Here is a 13,234-nt window from a genome sequence, read left to right on the forward strand (position 1 = left end):
AAAAACACACGCAATTTTTAAAACCCCCTTTTAACAGAATTTTAAAAAGTCTTAAATTTAAAAAATGATTTTCCCAAAATTTTACACTTAAAATCAAAATCAGGGTTTAAAAACAGATAAAAAGAAATGAAAACCCCATCTTAAGAAACAACGCACACTTTAAGAAAAAATTAGGAAACAAAAAAAAAATAAGACTTTAAACCCCATTTTTTAACAGAAGACAAAACACACTGGTTAATTAACCCCTTAATCAGAAAAAAGAAAATCCCGATTTTTAAAAAAATTATTCAAATTTACACTAAATCAAGGAACTCTAGCTAATTTAAAAATAGAAAAAAAGAAGTTAAAACCAAAATTTAAACTTGGGCACACTGTTCAATGAAACACACAATTAGGAAACAGAAAAAAGAAAATACATTACTTTTAAAAATGCAAGTATGTACTTAAAAGATGACTAAAATAAACTACTGCAAGTTTCACTTGACTTTAGCTTCTAATAGCCAAGAAATTATTTTTGAAGTTGAACATAAAATGATTTCTCAAACTTTGCGGCAAGCACTTAAAGTACAGAGGAAGCCCTCTAGGCTGTTAAATATCAGATAACAAAGAAGTGATATGACCACTTATCACTGTGTTTCAGAGAGACACACAGCACACTGTTCAGTGAAACACACAATTAGAAAACAGAAAAAATGAAAATACAGTACTTTTAAAAATGAAAGTTTGTATTTAACAGGAGACTTAAATACACTACTGCAAGTTTCATTTAATTTCAGCTTCTAATGCAGATGATTGTAGCCATGCAATTCTCTCAAAAGTTGAGCATAAAATGATTTCTCAAACTTTGTGGCAAGCACTTAAAGTACAGAGAAAGTCCTCTAGGCAACTAAATATCAGATAACAAAGAAGTGATAAGACCACCACCCCTCTTACAGCAGAGAGACACACAGCACACTGCTTAATGGAACACATAATCAGGAAACAGAAATAATGAAAATACAGTACTTTTAAGACTGCACATTTGTACTTAACAGAAGCATAAAATACACTACTGCAAGTTTCACTTAACTTCATCTTCTAAAGCAAATGATTGTAGCGAAGCAATTCTCTCAGAGGTTGAGCATAAAATTATTTTTCAAATGTTGTGACTAGTATTTATAGTACAGAGGAAGCCCTATAGGCTAGTAAATATCAGATAACAAAGAAGTGATAAGACCACCACCCCCTCTTATAGCATAGAGACACAAAGCACACTGTTAAAAGAAGCACACAATTAGAAAAAAAAATAATGACAATACAGCACTTTTAAAACTGCAAGTTTGTACTTAACAGAATACTAAAATACACTACTGCAAGTTTCACTTTACTTCAGCTTCTAATTCAGATGATATTAGATAAGAACTTCTCTCAGTTGTTGAGCTTAAAATGATTTCTCAAACTTTGTGGCAAGCACTTAAAGTACAGAGGAAGCCTTGTAGGCTATTAAGTATCAGATAATAAATAAGTGATAAGACCACCACCCTCTCTTATAGCAGAGAGACCCACAGCACACTGTTCAATGAAACACACAATTAGGAAACAGAAAAATGAAAATAAGGTACTTTTAAAACTGCAGGTTTGTACTTAACAGAAGAGTAAATACACTACTGGAAGCTTCGCTTAACTTCAGCTGCAAATGCAGATGATTGTAGCCATGCAATTCTTTCAAAAGGTGAGCATAAAATGATTTCTCAAACTTTGCAGCAAGCACTTAAAGTACATAGGAAGTCCTCTAAGCTATTAAATATCAGATAACAAAGAAGTGATAAGACCACCACCACCTCTTACAGCAGAAAGACACACAGCACACTGTTTAATGGAACACATAATCAGGAAACAGAAATAATGAAAATACGGTACTTTTAAGACTGCACGTTTGTACGTAACAGAAGACTTAAATACACTACTGCAAGTTTCACTTAACTTTAGCTTCTAAAGCAAATGATTGTAGCGAAGCAATTCTCTCTGAAGTTGAGCATAAAATTATTTTTCAATATTTGTGGCAGACATTTAAAGTACAGAGGAAGCCCTATAGGCTAGTAAATATCAAATAACAAAGAAGTGATAAGACCACCACCCCCTCTTATAGCAGAGAGACACACAGCACACTGTTCAATGAAACACAATTAGGAAGCAGAAAAAATGAAAATATGGTTCTTTTAAAACTACAAGTCTGTACTTAACAGAAGACTAAAATACACTACTGCAAGTTTCACTTAACTTCAGCTTGTAATGCAGACGATTATAGCCAAGCAATTCTTTCAGAAGTTGAACATAAAATGATTTTGCAAACTTTGTAGCAAGCACTTAAAGTACAGTGCAAGGCCTATAGACTATTAAATATCAGATAAAGAAGTTAAAAACCACCACCCCCTTCTATAGCAGAGAGACACACAGCACACTGTTCAATGAAAAACACAATTACGAAACAGAAAAAAGAAAATACATTACTTTAAAAAATGCAAGTATGTACTTAAAAGATGACTAAAATAAACTACTGCAAGTTTCACTTGACTTTAGCTTCTAATAGCCAAGAAATTATTTTTGAAGTTGAACATAAAATGATTTCTCAAACTTTGTGGCAAGCACTTAAAGTACAGAGGAAGCCCTCTAGGCTGTTAAATATCAGATAACAAAGAAGTGATATGACCACTTATCACTGTGTTTCAGAGAGACACACAGCACACTGTTCAGTGAAACACACAATTAGAAAACAGAAAAAATTAAAATACAGTACTTTTAAAAATGAAAGTTTGTATTTAACAGGAGACTTAAATACACTACTGCAAGTTTCATTTAATTTCAGCTTCTAATGCAGATGATTGTAGCCATGCAATTCTCTCAAAAGTTGAGCATAAAATGATTTCTCAAACTTTGTGGCAAGCACTTAAAGTACAGAGAAAGTCCTCTAGGCAACTAAATATCAGATAACAAAGAAGTGATAAGACCACCACCCCTCTTACAGCAGAGAGACACACAGCACACTGCTTAATGGAACACATAATCAGGAAACAGAAATAATGAAAATACAGTACTTTTAAGACTGCACATTTGTACTTAACAGAAGCGTAAAATACACTACTGCAAGTTACTTCATCTTCTAAAGCAAATGATTGTAGTGAAGCAATTCTCTCAGAAGTTGAGCATAAAATTATTTTTCAAATGTTGTGACTAGTATTTATAGTACAGAGGAAGCCCTATAGGCTAGTAAATATCAGATAACAAAGAAGTGATAAGACCACCACCCCCTCTTATAGCATAGAGACACAAAGCACACTGTTAAAAGAAGCACACAATTAGAAAAAAAAATAATGACAATACAGCACTTTTAAAACTGCAAGTTTGTACTTAGCAGAATACTAAAATACACTACTGCAAGTTTCACTTTACTTCAGCTTCTAATTCAGATGATATTAGATAAGAACTTCTCTCAGTTGTTGAGCTTAAAATGATTTCTCAAACTTTGTGGCAAGCACTTAAAGTACAGAGGAAGCCTTGTAGGCTATTAAGTATCAGATAATAAATAAGTGATAAGACCACCACCCTCTCTTATAGCAGAGAGACACACAGCACACTGTTCAATGTAACACACAATTAGGAAACAGAAAAATGAAAATACAGTACTTTTAAAACTGCAAGTTTGTATTTAACAGAAGACTAAAATACACTACTGCAAGTTTCACTTAACTTCAGCTTCTAACGAAGATGATTGTAACCATGCAATTCTCTCAAAAGTTGAGCTAAAAATGATTTCTCAAACTTTGTGGCAAACACTTAAAGTACATAGGAAGTCCTCTAGGTTATTAAATATCAGCTAACAAAGAAGTGATAAGACCACCACCCCCTCTTTCAACAGATAGATACACAGCACACTGTTTAATGGAACACATAATCAGGAAACAGAAATAATGAAAATACGGTACTTTTAAGACTGCACGTTTGTACGTAACAGAAGACTTAAATACACTACTGCAAGTTTCACTTAACTTTAGCTTCTAAAGCAAATGATTGTAGCGAAGCAATTCTCTCTGAAGTTGAGCATAAAATTATTTTTCAATATTTGTGGCAGACATTTAAAGTACAGAGGAAGCCCTATAGGCTAGTAAATATCAAATAACAAAGAAGTGATAAGACCACCACCCCCTCTTATAGCAGAGAGACACACAGCACACTGTTCAATGAAACACAATTAGGAAGCAGAAAAAATGAAAATATGGTTCTTTTAAAACTACAAGTCTGTACTTAACAGAAGACTAAAATACACTACTGCAAGTTTCACTTAACTTCAGCTTGTAATGCAGACGATTATAGCCAAGCAATTCTTTCAGAAGTTGAACATAAAATGATTTTGCAAACTTTGTAGCAAGCACTTAAAGTACAGTGCAAGGCCTATAGACTATTAAATATCAGATAACAAAGAAGTTATAACACCACCACCCCCCCTTATAGCAGAGAGACACACAGCACACTGTTCAATGAAACACACAATTAGGAAACAGAAAAAAGAAAATACATTACTTTAAAAAATGCAAGTATATACTAAAAAGATGACTACTGCAAGTTTCACTTGACTTTAGCTTCTAATAGCCAAGAAATTCTTTTTGAAGTTGAACATAAAATGATTTCTCAAACTTTGCAGCAAGCACTTAAAGTACAGAGGAAGCCCTCTAGGCTGTTAAATATCAGATAACAAAGAAGTGATATGACCACTTATCACTGTGTTTCAGAGAGACACACAGCACACTGTTCAGTGAAACACACAATTAGAAAACAGAAAAAATTAAAATACAGTACTTTTAAAAATGAAAGTTTGTATTTAACAGGAGACTTAAATACACTACTGCAAGTTTCATTTAATTTCAGCTTCTAATGCAGATGATTGTAGCCATGCAATTCTCTCAAAAGTTGAGCATAAAATGATTTCTCAAACTTTATGGCAAGCACTTAAAGTACAGAGAAAGTCCTCTAGGCAACTAAATATCAGATAACAAAGAAGTGATAAGACCACCACCCCTCTTACAGCAGAGAGACACACAGCACACTGCTTAATGGAACACATAATCAGGAAACAGAAATAATGAAAATACAGTACTTTTAAGACTGCACATTTGTACTTAACAGAAGCGTAAAATACACTACTGCAAGTTTCACTTAACTTCATCTTCTAAAGCAAATGATTGTAGCGAAGCAATTCTCTCAGAAGTTGAGCATAAAATTATTTTTCAAACGTTGTGACTAGTATTTATAGTACAGAGGAAGCCCTATAGGCTAGTAAATATCAGATAACAAAGAAGTGATAAGACCACCACCCCCTCTTATAGCATAGAGACACAAAGCACACTGTTAAAAGAAGCACACAATTAGAAAAAAAAATAATGACAATACAGCACTTTTAAAACTGCAAGTTTGTACTTAGCAGAAGACTAAAATACACTACTGCAAGTTTCACTTTACTTCAGCTTCTAATTCAGATGATATTAGATAAGAACTTCTCTCAGTTGTTGAGCTTAAAATGATTTCTCAAACTTTGTGGCAAGCACTTAAAGTACAGAGGAAGCCTTGTAGGCTATTAAGTATCAGATAATAAATAAGTGATAAGACCACCACCCTCTCTTATAGCAGAGAGACACACAGCACACTGTTCAATGTAACACACAATTAGGAAACAGAAAAATGAAAATACAGTACTTTTAAAACTGCAAGTTTGTATTTAACAGAAGACTAAAATACACTACTGCAAGTTTCACTTAACTTCAGCTTCTAACGAAGATGATTGTAACCATGCAATTCTCTCAAAAGTTGAGCTAAAAATGATTTCTCAAACTTTGTGGCAAACACTTAAAGTACATAGGAAGTCCTCTAGGTTATTAAATATCAGCTAACAAAGAAGTGATAAGACCACCATTCAACAGATAGATACACAGCACACTGTTTAATGGAACACATAATCAGGAAACAGAAATAATGAAAATACGGTACTTTTAAGACTGCACGTTTGTACATGACAGAAGACTTAAATACACTACTGCAAGTTTCACTTAACTTTAGCTTCTAAAGCAAATGATTGTAGCGAAGCAATTCTCTCTGAAGTTGAGCATAAAATTATTTTTCAATATTTGTGGCAGACATTTAAAGTACAGAGGAAGCCCTATAGGCTAGTAAATATCAAATAACAAAGAAGTGATAAGACCACCACCCCCTCTTATAGCAGAGAGACACACAGCACACTGTTCAGTAAAACACACAATTAGAAAACTAAAAAAATGAAAATACGGTACTTTTAAAACTGCAAGTTTGTTCTTAAAAGAAGACTAAATTACACTACTGCAAGTATCACATAACTTCAGTTTCTAATGCTGATGATTGTAACCTAGCAATTCTTATAGAGGTTGGGCTTAAAATTATTTCTCAAACTTTGTGGCAAGCACTTAAAGAACAGAGGAAGCCCTGTAGGCTATTAAATGTCAGCTAACAAAGAAGTGATAAGACCATCACTCCCTCTTATAGCAGAGAGACACACAACACACTGTTTAATGAAACACAAATTAGGAAACAGAAAAATGAAAATACGGTACTTTTAAAACATCAGGTTTGTACTTAACAAAAGACTAAAATACACCACTGCAAGTTTCATGTAACTTCACCTTCTAATGTAAATGATTGTTGCCAAGCAATTCTCTCAGAAGTTGAACTTAAAATGATTTCTCAAACTTTGTGGCAAGCACCTAAAGTACAGAAGAAGCCCTCTACACTAGTAAATATCAGATAACAAAGAAGTGATAAGACCACCACCCCCTCTTATAGCAGAGAGACAAACAGCACACTGTTCAATGAAGCACACAATTAGAAAACAGAAAAAATGAAACTACAGTTTTTTAAAACTGCAAGTTTGGACTTAACAGAAGACAAAAATACACTACTGCAAGCCTCACTTAACTTCACCTTCTAATGCAGATGATTGTAACCAAGCAATTCTCTCAGAAGATGAGCATAAAATGATTTCTCAAACTTTGTGCCAAGCAATTAAAGTACAGAGGAAGCCCTCTAGGCTATTAAATATCAGATAACAAAGAAGTGATAAGACCACCAGCCCCTCTTATAGCAAAGCCACACACCACACACTGTTCAATGAAACACATAATTAGGAAACAGAAAAAATGTAAATACAGTGCTTTTAAAACTGCAAGTTTGTACTTAACAGAAGACTAAAATACATTACTGCAAGTTTCACTTAACTTCAGCTTCTAATGCAGATGATTGTAGCCAAGCAATTCTCTTAGAAGTTGGGCATAGATGATTTCTCAAACTTTGTGGCAAGCACTTAAAGTACAGAGGAAGCCCTCTAAGCTGTTAAATATCAGCTAACATAGAAGTGATAAGACCATCACTCCCTCTTACAGCAGAGAGACACACAGCACACTGTTTAATGAAACTCATTTAGAAAACAGAGAAAATGAAAATACAGTACTTTAAAACTGCAAGTTTGTACTTAACAGAAGACTAAAGTACACTACTGCAAGTTTTACTTAACTTCAGCTTCTATTGCAGATGAATGTAGCGAAGCAGTTCTCTCAAAAATTGAGCATAAAATGAATTTTTTAACTTTGTGGCAAGCACCTACAGTATAGATGAAGCCCTCTAGGCTATTAAATATCAGATAACAAAGAAGTGATAAGACCATCACCCCTCTTATAGCAGAGAGACACACAGCACACTGTTCAATGAAACAGGAAACAGAAAAAATGAAAATGCTTTACTTTTAAAACTCCCCGCTTGTACTTAAAAGAAGGCTAAAGTACACTTATGCAAGTTTCACTTAACTTCAGCTTCTAATTCAGATGATTGTAGCCAAGCAATTCTCTTAGAAGTTGGGCATAAAATGATTTCTCAAACTTTGTGGCAAGCACTAAAAGTACAGAGGAAGCCCTCTAGGATGGTAAATATCAGCTAACAAAGAAATGATAAGATTATCACTCCCTCTCATAGCAGAGTGACACACAGCACACTGTTTAATGAAACACAATCAGGTAACAGAAAAAATGAAAATACGGTACTTTTAAAACTCCAAGTTTGTACTTAACAGAAGACTAAAATACACTACTGCAAGTTTCACTTAACTTCAGCTTCTAATTCAGATGATTGTAGCTAAGAAATTCTCTCAGATGTTGAGCTTAAAATGATTTCTCAAACTTTGTGGCAAGCACTTAAAGTACAGAGGAAGCCCTCTAGGCTATTAAATATCAGATAATAAAGAAGTGATAAGACCACCACCCCCTCTTATAGCAGAGAGACACACAGCACACTGTTCAATGAAACACAATTAGGAAACAGAAAATTGAAAATACAGTACTTTAAAACTGCAAGTTTGTACTAAACAGAAGACTAAAATACACTACTGCAAGTTTCACTTAACTTCAGCTTCTAATGCAGATGATTGTAGCCAAGCAATTCTCTCAAAAGTTGAGCATGAAATGATTTCTCAAACTTTGTGGCAGGCACTTAAAGTACATAGGAAGCCCTCTAGGCTATTAAATGTCAGATAACAAAGAAGTTATAAGACCACCACCCCCTTTTATAGCAGAGAGACTCACAGCATACTGTTCAATGAAACACACAATTAAAAACAGAAAAAATGAAAATACGTTACTTTTAAAACTGCAAGTTTGCACTTATCAGAAGGCTAAAATAGACAACTGTAGGTTTCACTTAACATCAGCTCCTAAAACAGTTGATTGTAGCCAAGCAATTCTCTCAGAAGTTGAGCATAAAATGATTTCTCAAACTTTGTGGCAAGCACTTAAAGTACAGAGGAAGCCCTCTAAGCTATTAAATATCAGATAACAAAGAAGTGATAAGACCACCACCCCCTCTTATAGCAGAGAGACACACAGCGCACTGTACAATGAAACACACAATTAGAAAACAGAAAAAATGAAAATACGGTACTTTTAAAACTGCAAGTATGTACTCAACAGAAGACTAAAATACACTACTGCAAGTTTCATTTAACTTCAGCTTCTAATGCAGATGATTGTAGCCAAGAAATTCTCTCAGAAGTTAAGCATAAAATGATTTCTCAAACTTTGTGGCAATCACTTAAAGCACAGGGGAAGGCTTCTAGACTATTAAATATCAGACAAAGCAGTGATAAGACCACCATCTTTTATTATAGCAGAGAGACACACAGCATACTGTTCAATGAAACGCACAATTAGGAAACAGAAAAAAATGAAAATACAGTACTTTTAAAACTGAAAGTTTGTACTTAACAGAAGATTAAAATACACTACTGCAAGTTTCACTTAACTTCAGCTTCTAAAGCAGATGATTGTAGCCAAACAATTATCTCTGAAGTTGTGCATAAAATGATTCTTTAAACTTTGTGGCAAGCACTTAAAGTACATAAGAAGCCCTCTAGGCTATTAAATATCAGCTAACAAACAAGTGATAAGACCATCACCCCCTCTTATAGCAGAGACACACACAGCACACTATTCAATGAAACACACAATTAGAGAACAGAAATAATAAATATACAGTACTTTTACAACTGCAAGTTTGTACTTAACAGAAGACTAAAATACACTATTGCAAGTTTCACTTAACTTCAGCTTCTAATGCAGATGATTGTAGCCAAGCAAGTCTCTCAGAAGTTGAGCATAAAAGGATTTCTCAAACTTTGTGGCATGCACTTAAAGTACAGAGGAAGCCTTCTAGGCTATTAAATATCAGATAACAAAGAAGTGATAGGACCACCATCCCTTCTTATAGCAGAGAGACACACAGCACACTGTTCAATGAAACACACAATTAGGAAACAGAAAAAAATGAAAATACAGTACTTTTAAAATTGCAAGTTTGTACTTAACAGAAGATTAAAATACACTACTGCAAGTTTCACTTAACTTCAGCTTCCAATGCAGGTGATTGTAGCCAAGCAATTGTCTTAGAAGTTGAGCATAAAATGATTTCTCAAACTTTGTGGCAAGCACTTAAAGTACAGTGGAAGCCCTAATGGCTATTAAATAGCAGATGACAAAGAAGTGATAAAACCATCACCCCCTCTTATATCAGAGAGACACATAGCACACTGTTCAATGAAACACACAATTAGGAAACAGAAAAATGAAAATACAGTACTTTTAAAACTGCAAGTTTGTACTTATCAGAAGACTAAAATACACTACTGCAAATTTCATTTAACTTCAGCTTCTAATGCAGATGATTGTAGCCAAGCAATTCACTCAGAAATTGAACATAAAATGATTTCTCAAATTTTGTGGCAAGTACTTAAAGTACAGTGCAAGCCCTCTAGGCAATTAAATATCAGATAACAAAGATGTGATAAGACCACTAACCCAGAGAAGCACACAGCACACTGCTCAATGAAGCACACAATTAGAAAACAGAAAAAAATAAAATATGGTACTTTTAAAACTGCAAGTTTGTTCTTAACATAAGACTAAAATACACTACTGCAAGTTTCACTTAACGTCAGCTTCTAATGTAGATGGTTGTAGCTAAGCAATTCCCTCAGAAGTTGAGCATAAAATGATTTCTCAAACTTTGTGGCATGCACTCAAAGTACAGAGGAAGCCCTCTAGGCTATTAAACATCAGATAGCAAAGAACTGATAAGACCACCACCCCATCTTATAGCAGAGAGAAGACAGCACACTGTTTAATGAAACACACAATTACAAAACTGATAAAATGAAAATATGGTACTTTTAAAACTGCAAGTTTGTACTTAACAGAAGAGTAAATTACACTACTGCAGGTTTCACTTAACTTCAGCTTCTAATGCAGATGATTGCAGCCAAGCAATTCTCTCAGAAGTTGAGCATAATATGATTTCTCAAATGTTGTGACAAGCACTTAAGAACAGAGGAAGCCCTCTAGGCTATTAAATATCAGATAAAGAAGTGATAAGATCACCACCCTTCTTATAGCAGAGAGACACACAGCACACTGTTTAATGAAACACACAATTAGGAAACAGAAAAAAATGAAAATTCAGTACTTTTAAAACTGCAAGTTTGTATTTAACAGAAGTCTAAACTACACTACTGTAAAATTCACTTAACTTCAGCTTCTAATGCAGATGATTGTAGCCAAGCAATTCTCTCAGAAGTTGAGCATAACATGATTTCTCAAACTTTGCGGCAAGCACTTAAAGTATAAAGGAAGCCATATAGCCTATTAAATATCAGATAACAAAGAAGTGGTAAGACCACCACCCCCTCTTATAGCAGAGAGACACACAGCACACTGTTCAATGAAACATACAGTTAGGAAAGAAAAAAAATGAAAATACAGTACTTTTAAAACTGCAAGTTTGCGCTTAACAGAAGACTAAAATACACCACTGCAAGTTTCACTTAACTTCAACTTCTTATGCAGATGATTGCAGCCAAGCAATTCTCTCAGAAGATGAGCATAAAATGATTTCTCAAACTTTGTAGCAAGCATACTATATCTGGGGAATGAACAGCTAAGAAGGCATGCAGGTGCTGAGTTTTATTTATGCTCCTAATGTTTAGATGGCAGGCCAGCAGTGAGTTAGGAGGTCTATTTGTTGGAGCTATGGTGGTAGGGGATATAGTAGGAGGATTAGGGTCAACAGGTTAGGATGGACCGGGGTTTTGGTGGATGTAGTCGTCCTTTGTGAGGTTGTAGTGTATTCTGAGTATGAAATTGACATATTCTAAGTTTGTAGACCTCTGCTACGAGGAAAAAGAAATAATGGCCAAACCTGCTATATTTGATGTGTTTTGCTTCTGTCTCACTCACTGTCTCTAACACACACACACACACACACACACACACACACACACACACACACACACACACACACACACACACACACACACTCACACACACAGTACTATTTAAAAGCATGATCAATGATTAGTTGATTTCATACTCCGAAATGCTGACTTTCTGGAGTTTCTGACCTGTAGTATGCTGCTCTTTGACTGTGGTGAAGAAAAAGACATTCTGTTCTCAACATACAACATGGTAATGTAGTTTAACTATTTCACAAATGCATCCATGTGTAAAAACAGCATCGAGGATTGTGGACATAATGACAGACATGAAAGTCCTTTATTAGGTAATGGTGCAGCTCTTCACCAGAGCTGGAAAGGGTCTGTTCATTTATTTATGTTTTTATACACATATATGTTTATTGCATTTATTGACTGGGGAAGCCTGACTGTGCACAACAACCCATTTTCAGTGGAGACCTGGAGAGAATCTGCAGTATATGCAGTACAATGAAAATCTTTAGTTATCCAATATCAATAATTACATTATAATTAAACCTTATGTTTAAAATGTACACTATTCAATTACAATTTTCTTATTACTTAACCATAGTTATTGCATTGCTTTAATGCAGGGGTGTGTTTCAGAGGCTTGAAGATTCTTTAGATATCTTCTAGGAAGACAAATGGTGGGTACGTTTCATGAGGTATCCTGCTTAGTGTCATGGGATTAGTAAGCAGTAGCTAACTGAAGCTGTGAAACATTTTTCCCACATGACAAAGGGTGGGAGAGACTATTGAGAGGTGTGCCACTGAATCTGCTTGTCTCCCTTCTGAAAGTTTTTTTTTTTTTTTGTTTATGTATATTTAGATCTCTTTCAACAAAGTGCCCATCTGTGTTCCCTTTTTCAGTCAGTCTGCATATTTTTAAATGTTTCACATGCAGGCTGTTTGTTATTTCTTGATTTGTCTTGAATCAAGTTGACTGCAATGTGTTCATCCACTTGTAGTGAAGTATGTGAGATCTGGCAATCAAAACTCAGTTTAATTGACCAGGTGTAATTAAAAGCTGCACACTATAGACTTAAACCTCCAAGAAAACATTTCCAAAATTATGGGCAAAGACGTTTATGGATCCCAGCTAAGTAAGGTGCTTAAAAGAAACTGTATTTGAAAATAGTGTGTGTGTATGCATGTGTGTGTGTGTGTGTGTGTGTGTGTGTGTGTGTGTGTGTGTGTGTGTGTGTGTGTGTGTGTGTGTGTGTGTGTGCATGTGCGCATGTGTGCGTGTATGTGTGTGTGTGCATGTATGTGCATGTGTGTGTGTTTGTGTGCATGTGTAGGTAGTATTGGGTTACACTGTATGCATATAAGAGCAGCTAGGTGAAGCATTGCTGTGGCATTCATTTGGTCGCACAGAAACATATA

Source organism: Protopterus annectens, chromosome 9.part0 (assembly GCF_019279795.1).
Source record: "Protopterus annectens isolate FY-2018-M chromosome 9.part0, PAN1.0, whole genome shotgun sequence".
NCBI classification, from domain to species: Eukaryota; Metazoa; Chordata; order Ceratodontiformes; family Protopteridae; genus Protopterus; species Protopterus annectens.